The sequence below is a fragment of the Vicugna pacos genome, chromosome 3 (genome assembly GCF_048564905.1).
Source record: "Vicugna pacos chromosome 3, VicPac4, whole genome shotgun sequence".
Taxonomy (NCBI): Eukaryota; Metazoa; Chordata; class Mammalia; order Artiodactyla; family Camelidae; genus Vicugna; species Vicugna pacos.
Window position 1 is genome coordinate 30185521 of NC_132989.1, and position 20031 is coordinate 30205551.

Consider the following 20031-nt stretch of genomic DNA (forward strand, 5'->3'; position numbering starts at 1 on the left):
GATGGGAAACGGGGGTCAAACACATCAAAAAGAAAAATCCGCAGGTTTTTTTCCCTTTTGTAAACAGAAAATCTACTAATTAGTACCTTGGACATCAGACTCATAGCATCAGGTAAAAAAAACAACACACATTTTTGCCACGAGAAGGTTTACTCCTCTGTAGTTTTGTATCTTCGTTAAATGTAGCTCTGTCACCTATAAACACTTTTACAACCCTGGAGAAGTTAATCCCTCTGTGTCAGCTTCTTCACTTAAAAGGGAAGAAATAATTATACTTATTTCATAAGATTGTTGGGAGGGTTAAATGAGAGAATGAAATTAACAGTACACATAACATGTCTGGAATATTGTGGATACCCAGTAAATATTTACGTCCAGAGATAAAAGTTGAAACAAAGAAAGCAGAAAAGAGAGGTGTTAAAGAGAGGAAGGGAAGGATGAAAACAATGGGGGGGACACACATACTAGACTATCAGAAGAAGAGGGCACCGTAAAGAAAATGAACGTAATTTGATGATAAGACAAAAGAATCAAGACAAGGCAGGGCCAAAAAGTCAAGGAGAGAACAATTTCTAAAGGAGCAATAGGCTGACCGGTCTTGAATAGATGCACACATACATACCAAGTGACTGACTGTAATATTCCCAATAAATTGCTATTCTCTTTTAATAATACTCAGTTTCTAATGAAGGACAATTTTCCAGAATAAGAAATGATTAATATATGTCATATCTTCTGGTGAGTCACACTGGATTTATACTATAAAGTAACACTATTTTTTTCTACTGTCCAACTCTACTTTTCAGGATGATGGAACTTTAGTATGAAATAGGTAGTCTGAACGCTCAGAGAACTGCAGTCTGCTATTGCCTCAAAATAGCTTCTGTAGCATCGCACTCATCTCCAGCTATGACTGCACAGTTCATTACAGCTGATTACTAAGAAGGAGTCTTCATTTCAAGACAGTGGTTTAATACTTGTCCCACAGAATACCAGTGCCCCTTTCCTGCCCAATATAAGTGGCTCACTATTCTGGAAGATGAACTTTCCATTACTTATACTAATTATATTTTGTATTGAACGTGTCATATATTTTGTTATAAATCTGGGAACATCATTTTACAGACAAGCATCTGAATCACACTTGATGAGTTTGAATCATACAAGTCTCTCCCCAGTAATATGCTATAATTAGCTCAATGACTATATATAGTCTGTAACAAAAATATTAAAAAATTAACAGTAAAATAAGACTACGTTGAGTAGGCAGAGCTCAAAACTTAAAACATTTTTAGAATATAGTAAAACATTCAAAGTACAAAAACTTATAAAGAAGCAGAGGGGAAAAAAGCACTCATGATCCTATCAACTGCAGATAAATCTAGTTAGCACTTAATGCATATTTGCTTTTTAATTTTTTGTCTAAAGTTATTTTAAATACTTATTAAGATCATGCTGTATTTGCTAATTTTTATTTTTTAATATTATAAGTATTTTCCCTTTAAAAAAATCCTATCCTTAAGCATTATAACATTTTTAATGACTATATAATATTTAATTGCTTAGTATACATTTATCAGTTATTTATTGAATGCATGTTATAGTTTATTCACATAATTCTTGTTCCATAATTGGATTAACCCTATAGTGTACTTATTTTCCTTTATGTTAATTATTCATATTCTCTGCCCTTTTGTTTTTTGTGGTAAGTATTTTATTACAATATCCCTCTACCATCTTGGTATTATATTCCTTCTTCACAGCTACCATTAATTTATCTTTTCTCCCCTTTCTTGATTAAGTTTAACAAAACTTAATTTTATTTACAACTTCTTAAAAATATGATTTTGGCTTTACTGAACAATTTTACTGCTTGAGTAATGAAAAATTTTTTTCTGATTCTTTGGCTTCTGTTTTAATGTATCTCTTTTCTCTGGTACTTTACTATATATATTATTTTCAAATAAGCTCATGAATTCAATGCACAGGTTTTTACTTTTTAACAACAGAAACTTCATTAGAAAGACTTCAAAACTAGCAAAAATACAGACAATGTTATAATTATGTACCAGGTCTCACCACATATACTTAACAAAAATAGTATTTTGTCATAGTTGCTACAGATATATTTTAAAAAGAAATAGCTAAATGTCATTAACATTTTTTTACTTTCACTTTCCTTAAAGTAAGCCACTACTAATGTCAACCCAAATAATTTCCATGAATTTTGCCCTTCATTTATTTTTAAAATTGAACTATAGTTGATTTACAACATTATAGTAGTTTCAGATGTACAACACAGTGATTTAATCAGTATTCTTATTTACACTCCATTTAAAGTATTTACAAAATAATGGCTATATTTTCTTGTGCTGTATAATGTATTCCTATTTCTTCCTTATTTTTTATACATGGTCCTTTGTATCTCTTCATTTTATATGCTTATCATGCCCCTCCCCACTGTCACTTCCCCATAGTAAACACTAGTTTGTTTTCTGTATCTGTGAGTCTGTGTTTTGCTATATACGTTTGTTTATTTTTTAGAGTCCACATACAAGGGATAACAGAATATTTGTTTTTCTCTGTCTGACTTATTTCACTAATCATTATACCCTTTAGGTCCATCCACAATGTGGCAAATAGCAGAATTTCATTTTCTCCCTTTCCACCTTCTGGGACCCTAATAATGCCAATGTTGGTATGCTTCATGTTGTCCCAGAGATCCCTTAAACTATTCTCACTTTAAAAAATTTTGTCCTTCTTTTCACTTTCTGATTGGGTGATTTTCATTATTTTATCTTCCAAATCACTTATTTGTTCTTTGTCACCTAGTTGGCTGTTAATTCCCTTTAGTGTGTTTTTCACTTCAGTTAATGTATTCTTCTGTTTTGACTGGCCCATTTTCATACTTCCAATTTCCTTATTGAAGTTCTCACTGTGCTCATCTTTTCTTTTCCTTAATTCAGTTAGCATTCTTAATTGCTAATGCTTTTAACTCTTTACCTGCCAATTTTAAAATTTCTGTTCCTTAGTTGTTTTTTCAAGGGTTTTTCTTGCTCTTTCAATTGAAACAAATTCTTCCACCTTCTCATTTTCATTAACTTTCTTTGTCTCTGTGAAATTAGGTGGAATAGTTACCTATTGTGGTGAGCTATGTCATGTTGTTAAGTTGGGCTGGAGCAGTCACTCAGCTCAAGTTAGGGCAACTGCCAGAGCGGTCATGGAAAAGCAGCCCATGGCCTGAGCAATTTCATTCCTCTCTCTCTGCTCTGCCTCAAGAATAAGCAAATTTGTACACATTCCTCACAACTCCAGGCCTCCCACAGACATCCTGTTAGACTCACCAGCCCTCCAACTAGTCAAGGGGACTCATCTTCCTGGTGTCAGACCCCAGGGCTGGGGCACCCAATATATGTTTCAAATCTCTCACTCCTCAGGGAGGATCCCTACCTGTGTAATCCCCCTCATCTTCTGAATCCCATCCCAGCAGCATATGTCCCGACTTGCCTGCTGCTCTTCCCTTCCCCTAATTCTGTGTCTATCTTTCTTACAGACTTGGCTATATAGGAGTCCTTCTGCCAGTCTCCACTTAGTTTTCAGTGGGAGTTTTTCCACATGTAGATGTACTTTTGATGTGTTTGTGGGGAAAAGTGAGTTCCACATTCTCCTACTCTGCAATTTTGATCTCTTCGTGTCCACAGACGTTTTAAAAAAGTTACAACAAACGTGTATGATTTTAATGATGTATAGTACTGATTTGTTAGTTTTTAAAATTTATATATAATAATATTATCTATATTTTTGCCATTTGTCTCTTATGCTTTAATATTATGCTTTTGTGATACAGTCATGTGGATATACACTAAAGTTCTTTATCCATTTGAACAAGACTTTCTCAACCCTGGCATTATTAACATTTGGGTTGCATAATTCTTTGTTATGTGGGGCGGTCCTACACATTTTTGGATATTTAGCACTATCCTTGGCCTCTATGCACTGAAAAGATGCTCACCCTTACTGGTAACCATGGCAACGGAGCATCCATCATCCCCAGTTGTGACAACCAAAAATGTCTCTAGATATTGCTAAATGTCCCCTGGAGGGCAAAATCTTACTTGGACTTGGCTGAGAACCACTGATTTCAACTAACGTGTAATAACACATTATAAGAAAAGTTTATTAATTCCCATTTAATGGATAATTGGCTTTTTTACAATTTTCAGTATTGAAAATGATGCTGCAATGAACAACACAGTGCTTATCTCCTGTGCACTTATTCTAGAATTTTTTAGGGTATATACCTAGTAGTGGATTTGCTAGGTTGTAAAGAGTATAGGTCTTCAAATTTAAAAGATGAAACAGTAACCTGAAAATAGTTAAACCAACCACCAGTAATGTATACACTTCTTGTCTCTCCACATTTCTGTCAGTGTCTTATTTTCTCAGAATTTAAAAATACTTATCAGTCTTTTATGTACAAACAGTAATTCACGATCATTTAAATTTCCATTACTATGGTTACTAGTGAGGATGAGCATCTTTACAGCATTTTATTAACCACTTTTGATTCTTGTTCCGTGACCTGCCAACTCATATCCTGTGCCATTTTCAAAGTACATTTTTTTCAGTTCATTGTAGAACTTCTTTGTCCTAGAAATAAGCTATTTTCTAAGTCTGTGCCTTAGTTTATTTTGACTTTTCTTCTATAATTAAAATATAATATAGTCAAAATTTCCAGCTTTCATTTTTGTAATTGCACTCTGAATACTTATTTTTTAAAATCCTATAATCACAAAAATATTTTGGTTTATTTTGTTCACTTAAATGTCAAAATCTTTGCCTCTCATTCTGATCTTTAATTCAACTGTAATTATTTTTAATAGATTAATGAGGTATAATAGAAAATAAAAAATAAACTGCCCAAATTTAAGGTGTACAACTGAAAATTTTGGATATATACATAGACTTGGGAAGCCATTAACTTAAGAAAATAAATATATTGTACACCCTCAAATGTTTCTGCATGCTCTTTTTAAATCTTGTCCACTCTCTTTTCCTTGATATCCACCCTCTCTCATCTTCAGGCATCCACTATTCTGCTTTCTGTCTCTAAAGATTAATTTGTATTTTCCAGAATTTTATATAAATGGAAGCTTACAGATGTATTATTCTTTATCCAGCTTCTTTTACGCAGCCTACTTATTTGGGGATTCCTCTAGACGTTGCACACATCAACAAATAATTCTTCTTTATATTAAAGTATTTTTTAACTGTATGGATAGATGATAATTTGTTTATCCTCTCATTGGTGATGGTATGTGGACTGTTTCTAGATCTGAATCATTAAAAATAAAGTTCTTATAGACATTCATGTACAAGTCTTTATAAAAAACATATTCTTTTATTCATACTCTCTGAATGGAAAGGCTGAGTCATGTGGCAAGTATAAATATAACTTTGTAAAAAACTACCAAATCATTTTCCAAATGAGTATGACATTTTACATTCTCATGAGAGGTTTAGTTGCTCCATATCTTTGCCAATCTTTGGTTTTGTCAGTGTTTTAAATATAAGCTATTTATAAAGAGACCTGTATAAGGGCTCAAATACTTGGATTTTTCTATTTTTCTGATTTACTGAATATATGGTAAACTTTTCATTTTTATTAAATTTGGCATATGTACAGGATCCTCAGAATTAAAATATATTCACATACTATGTTGCTATGCACCTATTTAGCTCTTATAATGATTTGAACTTTCTCCAATTTCAGGTTAAGCTGAAATGATAATACGTAAGTAATGTATTTGCGTTAACATTTGAAGAGAGTCAGGTATACAGTTCATCTCACTAATTCAAGCTATTTGTAAAGGTGAAAACTTAGAGAAAGGAAAAATCGATATACCTATGCTAGGAAATATGAACCGTATTTCTAAGTTTTTTCATTTGCCTTTAACATTAGAGAGTTGTCTGGCCTCTTTGGCCCCTATCTGAAAATTAAATGAGTAATCTGTTTTAATGTATTGGTATAAAAACATCTGCTTTACACCTTTATACATACTCTGGACTCAAGTTGATTTTATTTTTTGAAGGTTTTATATTGCACAGGTTTAGCAACTGTAAACTCAGTAACTATCTTATCCAAATTATTCTGAATTATCAATTAAGGATGCAAATTAATGATGCTTCACTATTCTGATAATTAAGAATTATAAGAAATTTATACAGTCCACAATTCTACTATGGGGGATTATAAAAACATTCTAACATCTTTGAAAGAGTAAACTGACAAATTTTAAAAGCAAAAGGAAAATATTCTCATTAATATAGATTACTACACAAGTTTAAATATTAAAAGTTCCATTTTCTTTGTATTACCTGAACTAGGATGTATCATGAGACACAACCTTGGCAAAGATTAAACTAAGTAGCTAAAAACTAAGTAGGGAGCAAAAATGTTGACAATATTGCATACTAGACAGTGAAGATGCTTCCTGGTTTGCAAGTAGTTACCTGTTACATTTGTAAAGCACAATGAAAAATAATTTTAAAAACTGAAACCAATATATACATTCCATGAAGAAAACAATGAAACTCGTTGTGCTTTTATAATACAACTGGACTATTACATTTTAGAACTTCATATTAAATCACAAAATTATAACTACTTTTTATTTTAGAACAATTACATATTTATTTTTATATTTCAAAACTTAAATCTTACTTTGTTAAGTTTTGTATCCAATGTATGGATAAAGTAGCTTGTAATTAATATAGAGAGCTGTGAAAGAAAGTTTTGAAAATCAAATTGGATGAAGTTGGCTACTTCAGTGTACAGTTGGCCACTATTATGGTACAATTATCCAACTCCCCCTTAATTTGCCATTTTTCTTCTCCCAAAATGATTTTAAGGAATGCAAGTGACAGTGGTTTCTTCTTTAGGGATGAAGAAGGAAAGCATAAAGGCAAAAGAGCCTCTTCTAAGCTTACTGAGCCACATTTAAAGAGCTTTCTTTCAAAAGCAGCTTACAATTCAGTATCTGCTTCTATTTCACTGGCTATCTCAGTTGTTAAGGAAGTTGTTCAGGAAGCTAGGTTTTAAATGCATGCATTCAGGTACATATTAAAAATCAGTGAGTTCTAATACTAAGGAAGAGGCAGTAGAAATGTGTGGTTAGCAACTAGTGATCTCTGGCACAATAGAATAGAAGACCACCAGTGAGGGTAATTCATGGAAGATGTGCTATATGAAGTTAATATATGATGGTCACCAGTTGGACATTGATGCACATGCTCTGAGACAAATTTTCATTTCTTACCAAGTGAACAGTCTATAAAAAGAGTGAACTATTTACGTACCATGTTTAAACTATCCCAGCCCTATCATGAATAGAATAATATTGCTAGTGAAAGAATTTATGTTACATTCTCAGAAATCTCCTCTTTGAAAGTTAAATCTGATTATTTTGAGAGATGGATGACTAAATAGTGCCGTTTTCTTTCATTACCTCCTCTTTGAAACACCTGTTTAGGTCCAAGACTCAACTGTCCTTGAGCTATCTAACTTCCTCCCTCACGTCCTTGAAGGCATCAGGATGACCAGGAGAAAGAAAATGCACGGTAACAAAACAAAACCCGGTAGTGTATTTAAAGAAGGAATTACAGTCTACCCAAAGTGTGCTGTATATTTTATAATTTTATAAATGGATATGAATTAATCATGTCCAATATGACAATTTAAAAATACTTCAAATGATTATGGCATGGAACATGGCTGCCTTAATAATTTATTTAAAAAATTATCACCTTACTCTCTAAACCCTTAAATCTGTAACTGAAAATCAGGGTAGACTTAGGAGGCTTCATTAACTATGGAAAGGCCAAAACTACTCCAATTGTTCAAACAGAAAAATAAAGTGGTTACAAATGACAAACATGAGAATACTTTGTATAGAAATACGGCATGTAGATAAGTTCAAGGACATATTTACAAGTACATTAATTAGTCTAGTATTTTCATTGTTTAAGGACAATTTTTTAAAAACAAAATGAATATAGTTACGTTTGATGATATACTGGACTACCTTGCAGGAAAATAACATTTCTACAAAGAAAACTAAAAAGCCAGATAAAATGCAAAATTATCCTTTAGGCATTAGAAAGCTGCTGTAGTAACAAGGACCAGACAGGCCAAAATTCAGGAGGGGAAACTGTGCAAAGGTGAGTTCTTCTGTATTATCCCTGGAACTTATGACTGGCACATTCTCCAACTTAGTAGTTCTACTTCCGCATGTACACCTAACCAATTCCAGTGCACGTCCGTACTAAGAGATAAGTGCACTGAATATTCACAGCAGTACTATTTATAACAGGTAAAAACTGGAAGTATGCATCAACACAATGGATAACTAAACTGAAGTATGTTTACATAACAAAATACTATATAGTAGTACGAATACATCATAATATAAACGATAAATCTCAAAAACATAATATTGAGGGAAAAAAGCCTGACAGAGGAAAGTACACACAGTACAATTCTATTTATAAGGAAAAAAGTCACAAGTCTAATCTATGATGTTAGAATTAGGAGAGTAGGTACATTTTAGGAGGCAGAGGGATTAGTGACTGGGAGGAGGCATGTCAGAGGCTTTTCAGATGTCAGTACTGTTCTATTTCTTAACCTCATTGGTGGTAACATGGGTGCATTTACTTTGTGATAACTCAGTGTGATCACTGAGCTTGTACCCTTCTGATTTTGCACCTTTTATATGTGTGCCATGCTTTAATAAAAACGAAATGACAATTAAGTGGCATTTTAAAATAAAAAAGAAATGTGAACCTAGAATTTTATATTTGGCCATATATTTATTTGAATAATTAGTGTAGAGTAAAAATATTTATGGGCCTACAAAACCCCCACACTTTGTGGAAGTTTCTATGCAAGAGGGAACCAGATCCTGGAATTACTACAAGAAATTTGTGAGTAATACAATGTCTTGATGACATTTACTGCTCTACTGAACAAGCAAATAAACAAAATTTGACCAAATTATAGAAAACAAAGAAAACATATATTCCTAGCAGTCAAGAACTGTACTTGCAGATACTATAAACATGAGGCCCTGGAGACCAAAAAGACATGAGAGAGAGTAAAGAATACTTCTTGTTAGGGAGATGATGCAGATACTGGTATTTTTATTTACAAATAATTTTAATAAATAAATGTGAGTAAATAAATATGATGATACATTTATGTTAAAAAAGCCAACATAACAGAAAAATAGTATATAAAGTATTTAACCAATAGAACATAACTCTAATAGAAATCAGAAAAGGAGAAAAAAGAAGATGAATAAGAAAGTACACAAAATGCAAAAGATCATATAAAAAGTACCAATGTAATGCTATTAAACCATTTGTAAAAAGATTAAACTCATCAATTAAAAGACAGCCCCCCCCCCGAATGGATGAAGTCAAACTCTGACAATATGTTGTCCATATAACACATACAAAGTTGGAAACAAAGCAACCTTAGTGCCTCAAAATATAGGTATTACAGGCACACGTAACAAACAAGAATATATATACTGTAAGAAGTAGATGAATAAGCTGATAAATCAAAAAGCAGACACCATTAACAGACTTGAACATTTATGTATGTATGCACACATACATATATATGTATGTCTCTGTGTGTGTGTATATATATATGTATGTGTGTGTGCATGTATAGAGAGAAAGAGAGAGAGAGAGAGAGAGAGAGATTAGGACAATAAAGCTTTCCTAAAAGAAAACAGGAGAATATTTTCATGATTCAACAGTAGGCAAAGATTTTTTAGACAGTTCTAACAAAAAGTACTAACTATAAAAGGAAAACATTTAATAAACTGCATTTCATGGAAATTAAAATATTTTGTTTTTTAAAGGACACCATTAATGAAATAAAAAGACAAGTGGAAGACTGGAAAAAATATTTACAAAACTTCTGTCTCCTGAAGGACTTCAATCTAGACTATGTAAAGAACTACAACTCAGTCATACAAAGGAAAAGAACCCCTCAAAATGGGCAAAAGATTTGTATAGACTCTTCACTGAATAAAAAACATAAATTATCAATAAGCACTTGAAAAGGCAATCAGTGTCAGGAAACCACAAGTTAAAGCCACTCTTCCCCAAACTATTATTACCTCAATCCACTCTATCAGGATTCCATTCCCACCACCCATTGAAAATGATCTTGTTATGATCTCGTTAGGATAATCAACTTTTCCAAAGTGTTTATTTCTCTGAGCCCACTGTTTCTACTTTCAGCAGAATTCCAAAGAGTTACCCACTCCTTCCAACTTGAAACATTTTCTTCTCTTGGCTCTTTTTGTCTAACACCAACCCACACTTCTTGACTCAAGTGAGAAATCATGTAGCCAACTGCCTACTTGACACCTCCAATTAGATGTCTCCTAGGCAGCCCACACTGAAATGGCCCAAGGCAGAAATCCTGATTCACTGCTCTCTATCCAACTTTCTTATCTCTGTTGATAAGCCAACTCTCCACTGAGTTGCTTACGCAAAAAATCAAGAATAAACCTTGATTCTTTCTCCATTTTTAGAAAATCATCACCCATACCCAATTCATCAGCAAATTCTATAGGTTTAGCCTTCCAAACACAAACATACAAGCACGCAGACACGCAGACACGCAGACACACACACACACCCACCATACTGAGTCTGACTTGTTTTCTCCGTTTTCACTAAAAGCACCCAGTTCTATCCAGTTATCTTTGTCCAGACTATTAAAATATCTTCCCAATGGTCTTCTTGCTGCGATTTTGTAACCCAGTGATTCCCATCCTCTCTTTACCACAGATTCAAAGTTTATTTTCTTCAGGTCACTTATTCGAAACCTATACTATTCATTTAATTGTTTGCTTTTTATTATTTATCTCTCTACCTCTAATGCATAAGAATGTAAGTAAAATGAGAATAAAGATTTTGCCATCTTTATTCATCAGTATATCCCCAGTACCAAAAGTAAGTGTTCACTAAATTAGTACATGGAAAGTATCTTTGAAACTGTTGTTCCAAATGTAAGATTTTCACTATTTAGCTACTTCTCTGCAAACTTGTGTGATGCAAAGATGTAAATGAAGAATAAAAATTGTACAGGAAAAAAGATAAATTAAAACCTGATCACATGAAGTAAGTCAAAAAGAAAAAGAAAAATATCACATATCACTTAAATGCGGAATTTAAAAAAAGGACACAAATGAACTTATTTACAAAACAAGAACAGATCCATAGACATAGAAAACAAACTAATGGTTACCAGAGGGGGAGGGGTTGGGAAGGGATAAACTGGGAGTTTGAGATTTGCAGATACTATTTTATATAAAATAGATAAACAACAAGTTTCTGCTGTATAACACAGGGAACTATATTCAATATTTTGTAGTAACCGATAATGAAAAAGAATATGAAAACAAATATATATATTATATGTAAAACTTAAACTTTACTCTGTACACCAGAAATTGACACAACATTGTAAACTGACTATACTTCAATTTAAAAAATATTAACCAAAAAAAACTTGATCACATGAAATTAAATTAGCCAAATTTAACACAGGGAAGATGGAAATGAAAATAAAGACATTTTAGTTTACTTGGGAGGACCTGAAATAGAAATGCAATTTCACCTCTGATAGTTTTTGTCCTACGGTTCTGGTATGTGTTTTGTCTAATTAGTTGTATTAACAGGAGACTAAATTTTGGACGTTGATTCTAGAAATTTCTACGTAAGAGGGATAATTTAAGTTTGGGTAGTAATTCAAGCTGCTGAAGAAAAGCAATTTGTAAGCACTTTATTTAGGATCTCAACTTTAGGCGGAGATTCATTTCTTCTAAGATTAGGATCCAGGAAAGAACACTCAGCAAAAAATATTTTAGAAAAAAAATCTCACTTTCTATTTAGCTGTAAATTTTAGGAATGCAAAATATGCCTGTACTTTGTAATATTTATTGAGATATCTAATATTTAACAAGGAAGACAATTAATTCATGTAGGCTAAGGAACAATGGAATTATGGGTTTCAGATGTAATTATTGATACAGAATGAGAAGATATCTAATATTCATTGAAAATTCTGAGTATCTTTTAATAAAAATCATTTAGTTGTTTATAGTGTTAGTTGAGATTTTGTTTTTAAATAGAATCTGTAAGAGAGTATTAGAAATATGAAACTCTTAGAGTGCAGGTGAGACCATATTCTTATATTTGTATTTTAGTAAGAGCACCAAGCTGTAGGCCTAGCATAATAAATCATCTGGGTTACTCTTATTTTTTCATATCCATACATTTATAAATATAGAACACTTAATAAATTTCGTATCAAGTATTTTACTAAGCATTATGAGGAGATGCAAAATAAGGCATCACAGTATCATCATGGAGCTTAAAATTCATTTATTAAGACATAGAGAAGTAAAAATGCTTAAATATGAATAGTAACTTTTACTGAGTATATTATTAAAATCATTAATAATTATTAGTAACTTTGAATAAATATCCAGAATATCACTTTATATGAAGTAATAAATTTCTGATAACTAGTATTTATAAATTTCAACATGAAAGTGTGTCTTACATTTATTCCCTTTATGATCTCATCTACTATTCTGCTTTTAAATATCACTTTGCTGATAATTTCCAAATTCATATTTCTACTCTGGACTCCTCTTGAACCCCAGACTCATATATCTAACTGTCTAGTTAACATCTCCAGTGGGATGTGTAAGACATGACTTAAAATGTCCATGGCTGAATGCTGATATTTCTACCTTCAACATGGCCTCCTCACATCAGCAAATAGACACTCCACTCAACCAGTTTCTGAGGCCAAAATTCTTAGCATCACCCTTGATTATCTTCTTTCTGTTACTCATCCCCAGCACTAACTATATCTGCAAATCTCATTGGCCCTGCCCTTAGGCTATATCCAGAATCCAATCACTTCTCACTGCCTTGACTCAGCCTAGCACAGGACATTATAACTGTAATATAGATTACTGCAATATTCCCTGGCCTCTCTGCTACAACATAATTTATTTTCCACACAGTAGTAGCCAGAAAGCCTTTTAAAACATAATTCCGATCCTGTCAACCCTTTGCTCAAAGAACTCTTTTGGCTTCCCATTTAACCTGGAGTAAGAGTCAAAGCTCCTGCAATGACCTATGAGGATCTACGTGATCTGGCTCCACTGCCTTTTTAACTTCGTTCATTCCACTGCCCCGTTGTTTATAGTGTTCCAGCAACACCTGACTTCCTTGCTGTTTCTTGAACTCTCTAAGGACGCAGGGCTTTTGTCCTTCCTGTTCTTCCTGCTTGGCACATTTTCCCTTGATATCTGCACATCTTGTTTCTTCACATACTTCAGGACTCTGTTCAAATATCATTTTAACAAAGAAGCTCACCAAATATCATTTTAACAAAGAAGCTCACCTTGTCTATCTTACACAAAATGGCACACACTCCTGACATTCTCTCTCCTCCTTACTCCATATCACTTATTTCCACCTATCACAGTATATATTGATATAATTTTTTTCCTGTCTTTTCTTTCTAGAATGTAAGCCACAAGAGGTCAATGAATTTTCTCACGTTCAGTGATTTACCCACAGTGCTGACTCAGAAAAGTGCCTGGCACATAAAGCACTTGATTAATACAAATTAAATAAATCACTGAATAAATTTTGTTGAGCCTGCTATCAATGGGAAACTAAAGCAAACAGCAAGCATGACTATCTCAATACATTTTAATGGGATGTTAACTCTGATACCAATAAAAGCATTTAGTTATCATTAACCATATTGCTGCTGATTTCTACACTGCTAATTTCCAACTGCTGCGCTTATGCAGAACTATGTAACATCCTGATGCTCCATTCAATTCAAATGATGTTCTTAGAAAATAAGTTTTTCAATTTCACTTAATAAATATGCAGTTTCCTTTCTAATATTCTTTTGAGTTTCTAAATAATAGCCTCTTTTCTTAGCTTCAAAATAATCTTAAAGAAGTATTTACTTTTTTTGTCATCTATAAACTACTGGCCTGTCATCATGCTTTTTAAAAGCACGTTTTCTTTACTTTGCAGAAAGCAGGAAATGTTAACACAGTTCAATAAATTTCCATATCCTTTTTTTGAAAGTCTTCCTATATACTGATAAAAGTTACAGGGTGTTCTTTAAAGATTGCCACTTTTTAAATTATGAGTTTTGGTTTTTGTGGGGCTTTTTTCCATGCATCTGCTCTTTAATGTGATCTTATGATGTATTAAAATATAAAGTCTCTCAACAAGTAGTAATTTATATTTTCTGGATTTTTTTTTCAGTCACAACAACTAGATTTTCCCTTTTGATTTTTATTGCAGCTTCTGTTTTGTAATCATATGGACAGTTGCACTTGTCAGAGTAATGGAGAAATCCACAAAACAAACTTTCACATCAGTAGTCAAACCCAGAAGGACAACTTTCTTTCTGCACAAGGAATGCATGCGTGTGTTTTAGGTGTGAGTGGGCAATGATAAATAAAGAAGGAATCTGAGAAGTAATGTTATATATTTTATTAAATTAATTCAGTATGTCAGATCTTGAATGGTGAGATACAATTCCTACTTTCATGCTTTACCCTTTCTGTCCAAAAGTGCTTATTTTTCACTTCTGAGGTTTGGTATTTAAACTTTTATCTACAGAATTATCAAACTGTATGAATGCTCCAAAGAAAGGTACTTGGAACTGGACAGATCTGAGTTTTTTTATTGCCTATTCTACCTCTTTCTTGCTCTGAGACAATTGGCAAGTTCTGTAACCTTCTTGAGTTCTAATTTCAACTTCTATAAAATGGGAGTAATAATAAATATTTCAAGAGTAATGTGCAGTTCAAATAAAAATAGCTTTACTAAAGCACATACTTAGCAAGGAGGCTGAAGGATGAAAAATACTTTCATTTACTGGGTGAAAAATAAATGGTAGCCATCACTGGCTACCAAAGTGGCACCATAAGGTAACACCCACATCTGATGGAGAGGCCCTGGCACCTAGGTCTGAGGTCACAGTCTCATCTGGAGCTCCAGGTTTTCTAAAATGTGTAACAGTTTTGACCACATGAGCGGCCCAGGAAATGGTGCTGAGATGGCAGGACTTCAGGAGGCTTCTTTGAGGATTCCTTACTAACGCTGCTGCTACCACTGGCCTCAGAGTTCAACGGTAACATAAAGAAATCTTTCAAATTTCTCTGCAATAGTTTCTTGCAGGCCACAGCTGACTTACTCTAAACAAATCTCCTCATGTGGGTTAACAGGCTCCCTTATGGACAATGAGCCATGAAAATGTTTTGACTTGACTCATACTCCATGGTTACCAAATTTTTATATGCTAAACTATCTATGAAGAATGTCCACCTTACATATGACTTAGTAACTGTCTTCAAATTATGTACTAATTTCCAAGCCTAGATAATATCCAAGGAAACATTTTACAATAATACGGGAATATTTGAATGGTGGAGTTCTCCTACATAGGAGCTAAGCATTTCAATGTGTGTCAATAACTTCCTTAACAAATCGACTATATATTCATTCACACATATATTCACTACCTAACCAACAAATATATATTGGTACACTAAGTATATTATGCTAGGCATTACTCAGGTCCTCTCCTTCAGTCCACTCTTAAACCACCATCAGAGTTATATTCCTCCAGTACAATCCTGATTATTTAAGTCCCAATTAAAAAAAAAAAACCACCCCATCAGTTCATTACTGCCATCAGGAAAAATTTTTCAAATGCACTATTATGACATAAAAGATCTACTCCCTATTCACTACAACTTAAATTCCATATACATGTAAAGTCTTTACCACTCCCAGCAAGTAACACATCCTTTTGTTCATTTCTACCAGTACAAAAATTGTTACTTTTGCCCAGAAATTTCCTACTCCATTTTACTTTTTCTTTAAGATAGCTCACAGCTCATCTCCTCAAGACCCATGTCCAGAAATAATCTTGTCCATAGTACTCTAGTGGCACATATTTGTGCTTCTATTTTAGGTCTTTGCTGCTATGTTGCATTTTATTTCAAAGTGATAAAAGTGAGAGATAGGCATGGAGGAAGGAAAAGGGGACAAGGATAGAGCAATAGACTGTGGTAGGAAAAAGAGAAGGGAAAAAAGGAAAAAGATAAGGAGATAAAGGAAAATAGCTTCACATAAATCTGGCTGTCCAAAATGATTACAGTCCTGTATTGTCCATCTCAAAGTAGAGCAAACATACAACCATACTGCATTACCATGTGCCAAGAGAATCGGAATCCATAGGATTGATTTATTACTAAACCCTGGAATGTCAATTTTCCATGAAAACTAAATTTAAAACATTTTATAGGTAATAATACCATTATATATTATACAGGAGAATATCATATGTGAATAAATGGTTATCATATTAGCATTTGTTTTGTTTACCCAGTCTTTTTCAAACTAAGTTTACCAATCCTCTTTCAAAACTTCAGCCTATGTGCTTACTCTCTTCTTCTAAAAGGGATGGTTGCTTTTAAATGATTGTAAACAATGATTTATTTACTTTCTTATTCAACATGTCCTATTCATAAATTTCAAAAGGAGCAAAATACCAGACTATATACTACAGAGCTACAGTTATCAAAACAGCATGATACTCGCACAAAAACAGATACATAGACAAAGGAACAGAACAGAGCCCAGAAGTAAACCCATGCATCTATGGTCAATTAATCTATGATAAAGAAGGCAACAATATACAAATGTAGAAAAAACAGCTTCTTCAACAAGTGGTGCTGGGAAAACTATACAGCCACATGTGAATGAATGAAATTAGAACATTCTCTAATACCATAAACAAAAATAAACTTAAAATGGATTAAAGGTCCAAATGCAAGATTAGAAACCATAAAACTCCTAGAAGAGAACACAGGTAGAACATGACATGAACCACAGTATTTTTTTTTTTTAGATCTGTCTCCTAAGGCAAAAGAAACAAAAGAAAAAATAAATATATGGAACCTAATTAAACTGAAAAGCTTTTGCCCAGCTATAGGAAACCATCTACAAAATGAAGAAACCTATGGAATTGGAGAAAATACTTGCAAATTATATGATCAACAAGGTGGTTAATAGCAATATCAAAACAGCAACAACAACAACCCAGTTAAAAAAAGGGCAGGAGACCTGAATAGATATTTTTCTAAAGAAGATGTATAGATGGCTAACAGGTACATAAAAAGATGTTTAACATCCCTACTTACTAGAGTAATACAAATCAAAACCACAATGAGGTACCATCTCACACCTGTTAAAACAGCTATCAACAAAAGTCTACAAATAAATAAATGCTGGTGAGGGTGTAAAGAAAGGGAACTCCCCCTGTTGGTGGGAATATAAATTGGTGCAGCCACTGTGGAAAACAGTATGGAGTTTCCTCAAAAAAACTAAAAATAGAGCTACCATACGATCCAGCAATTCCACTCCTGGGTATATATCCAAAGACAACAAATACACAAATTCAAAAAGATACATGTACCCAGTGTTCACTGGAGCACTATTTACAATGGCCAAGATATGGTAACAGCCTAAGAGTTCATCAACAGATGAGTAGATAAAGAAGATGTGGTATATAGGGGGGGTGTGTCTGTGTGTGTGTGTATGTTTCACACACAATGAAACACTACTCAGCCATAAAAAGGAATGAAATTTTGCTATTTGCAACAACATGGATGGAACTAGAAGGTATTGTGCTTAATGAAACAGACAGAAAAATAATCTATCACTTACATGTGGAATCTAAAAAAAAAATACTAGTGAATATGACAGAAAAGAAACAGATTTACAGATAAAGAGAACAAGCCAGTGGTTATCAGTGGGAAAAGTGAAGAGAGAAAGGGCAAGATAAGGGTATGGGATTATGTATAAAACAGATAAGCAACAAGGACATATTGGGAATTATAGCCAGTATCTTGTAGTAACTTTTAATGAAGTATAATCTGCAAAAATACTGAATCACTATGCTGTACACATGAAATTAACATAATACTGTATATCAGCTATACTTAAATAGGAAACTATGTTTTAAATTATGTTTTAAAATAATTTTTCCTCTAATCCATAAGGTAAAATTTTCATTGAGAATTTTTTCTAATGTAAAACATATAAGGAAAATGATATTTTAGCATGAAATCATTAAATGACAACTATACAAATATGTTTATTTTTATTTCATTTTCTCTTAAAGATAATAATGGCAAAAATGGGCTCAAATAAACATCTCCCAGTGTAACTTTATAACTGAATTGACGATGAATGCATAATGGTGCATATCCGTAAAGTGCCTTTAATAAAATAAATCATTATGAATCAGGGCTATTCAAGTGCACACCAGGTATGTAAACTACCAAAAAAGTGTTGGTGAGGAAATAAGAGTAAGTTTTTCTTTGGTGCTGATTTCCTTCAACACTCACCTATGCCACACATGTCTACACATTCAGCATGTGATGTTTTCTTCCTCCTTCACCCTTGCCCTTCTATGTTTGTCACAATTCCTCCTTTTTATTTACTTCACCTTTCCCTTTGCTTGTTCCTTCAATTCCCATCCTGCTCTTAGATAGTCTCTGAGTAATGGAGCCCCATAGAATTCTATTTCTCTTCATCAAGAAAGTCCTTATTGAGGCAACTTTTTGGATAAATTCATTCAGTTTGCAACCCTTCTCTTACCTAATAAATATACAATTTCTCTGCAGATCTTAGCCAAAATTATGAAATATGGCAGGTAAGATAAACACCTAAAAAACTAGAGGCTTACAAAGAGGTCAGTAAGCTTGAGAAGCTGATGACAGGGCTGAATTGGCCCAACTCCAGACCAAACAGCTGTTGGGGTGAGGAGTGGGGATGTCTGAGGTAAATAACTTTCATCTGGTTGCGGAATGCGGCTCTCACCAGCTAAAAGGGGCATTGAGGACCCATGTGAAGCTACAGCAGCCTTGTTTCTTGCTGTGGGGTTGTGCCGCTTAGAAAGATTGATTTTTACTTCCCAGAAAATGAAATCTAGCGCATTCACCTGCAGAGAGGAAGAGTTTCAGGAACAGATGAAGTGAATTCCTTGTTTGAATAATGGGAAGCTGATACTTAATTCCCTGGTTGACTTGAGATGAGCAGTATAAACCCACTCAATATGCAGAGACTGTTGGCCAGAGCTGCAAAATGTGATTGCATTAATATTGGAAGCATTTCTATTATTTGAGATGATGGCTGAAATTGTTTTAAAGGTTTTCATGCTTAAACCAAAATGCTTTTTAGCTTCTCTCTTCTTAGTCCAGCTGAGCTGTACAACTAAATTTGTCAAACCCCAAGTCTCTGGCATAAAATAATGAGGACATTATAGGTCTGAGGACAGCCTCAGGTTCTGGTGCCACATGCCTTCATTCCACTGACACACATACTATATGATACGACTTTATCATTACAGGTGAGTCACAAATTTAATTCTGAGATAAAGGCTGATGATAATCATGTATCTTATTTCATCTCTTCCTTTAGGAATTCTACTGTTCTAAATGATTAGAAATAATACATTTTTCTACATTTGAGCATTTTTTTGAAGATCAACAACTATAAATGAAGATGAATCAAAATCTTATAATGTTTAGTAAGCCAAGCAACAATATCCTTCTGAAAATTTGATTAGGTAAGGCACTCAGCTAGAGAAAAACAAGAAGTGAAATGCATTAAAGGTTACTAATATTGTTCAAATTCACATTGGTCAGATCGGCCATCATTAAAAAGTTCATAAACAACAAATGTTGGAGAGGGTGTGGAGAAAAGGGAACCCTCCTACACTCTTGGAGGGAATGCAGTTTGGTGCAGTCACTATGGAAAATGGTATGGAGGTCCCTTAAGAAACTAAAAACACAGCTATCATATGATCCAGCAATCCCTTTC

At 33.4% G+C, this 20031-nt stretch overlaps 2 long non-coding RNA genes across 4 annotated transcripts in view; one reads left to right on the plus strand and one right to left on the minus strand.

Moving 5' to 3' along the window:
* Window positions 1-14574, plus strand: part of LOC140693956 (uncharacterized) — a 42361-nt gene extending 27787 nt beyond the window's left edge. For both annotated transcript variants that reach the window (XR_012069677.1, XR_012069685.1), the window contains exons 3-5: window positions 5774-5794; window positions 7533-7620; window positions 14434-14574. This is a non-coding gene — a long non-coding RNA (uncharacterized lncRNA). The remainder of the gene's footprint in view (window positions 1-5773; window positions 5795-7532; window positions 7621-14433) is intronic.
* Window positions 1-20031, minus strand: part of LOC140693947 (uncharacterized) — a 340057-nt gene that overhangs the window by 129521 nt on the left and 190505 nt on the right. The gene's annotated exons all lie outside the window — the stretch shown is intronic.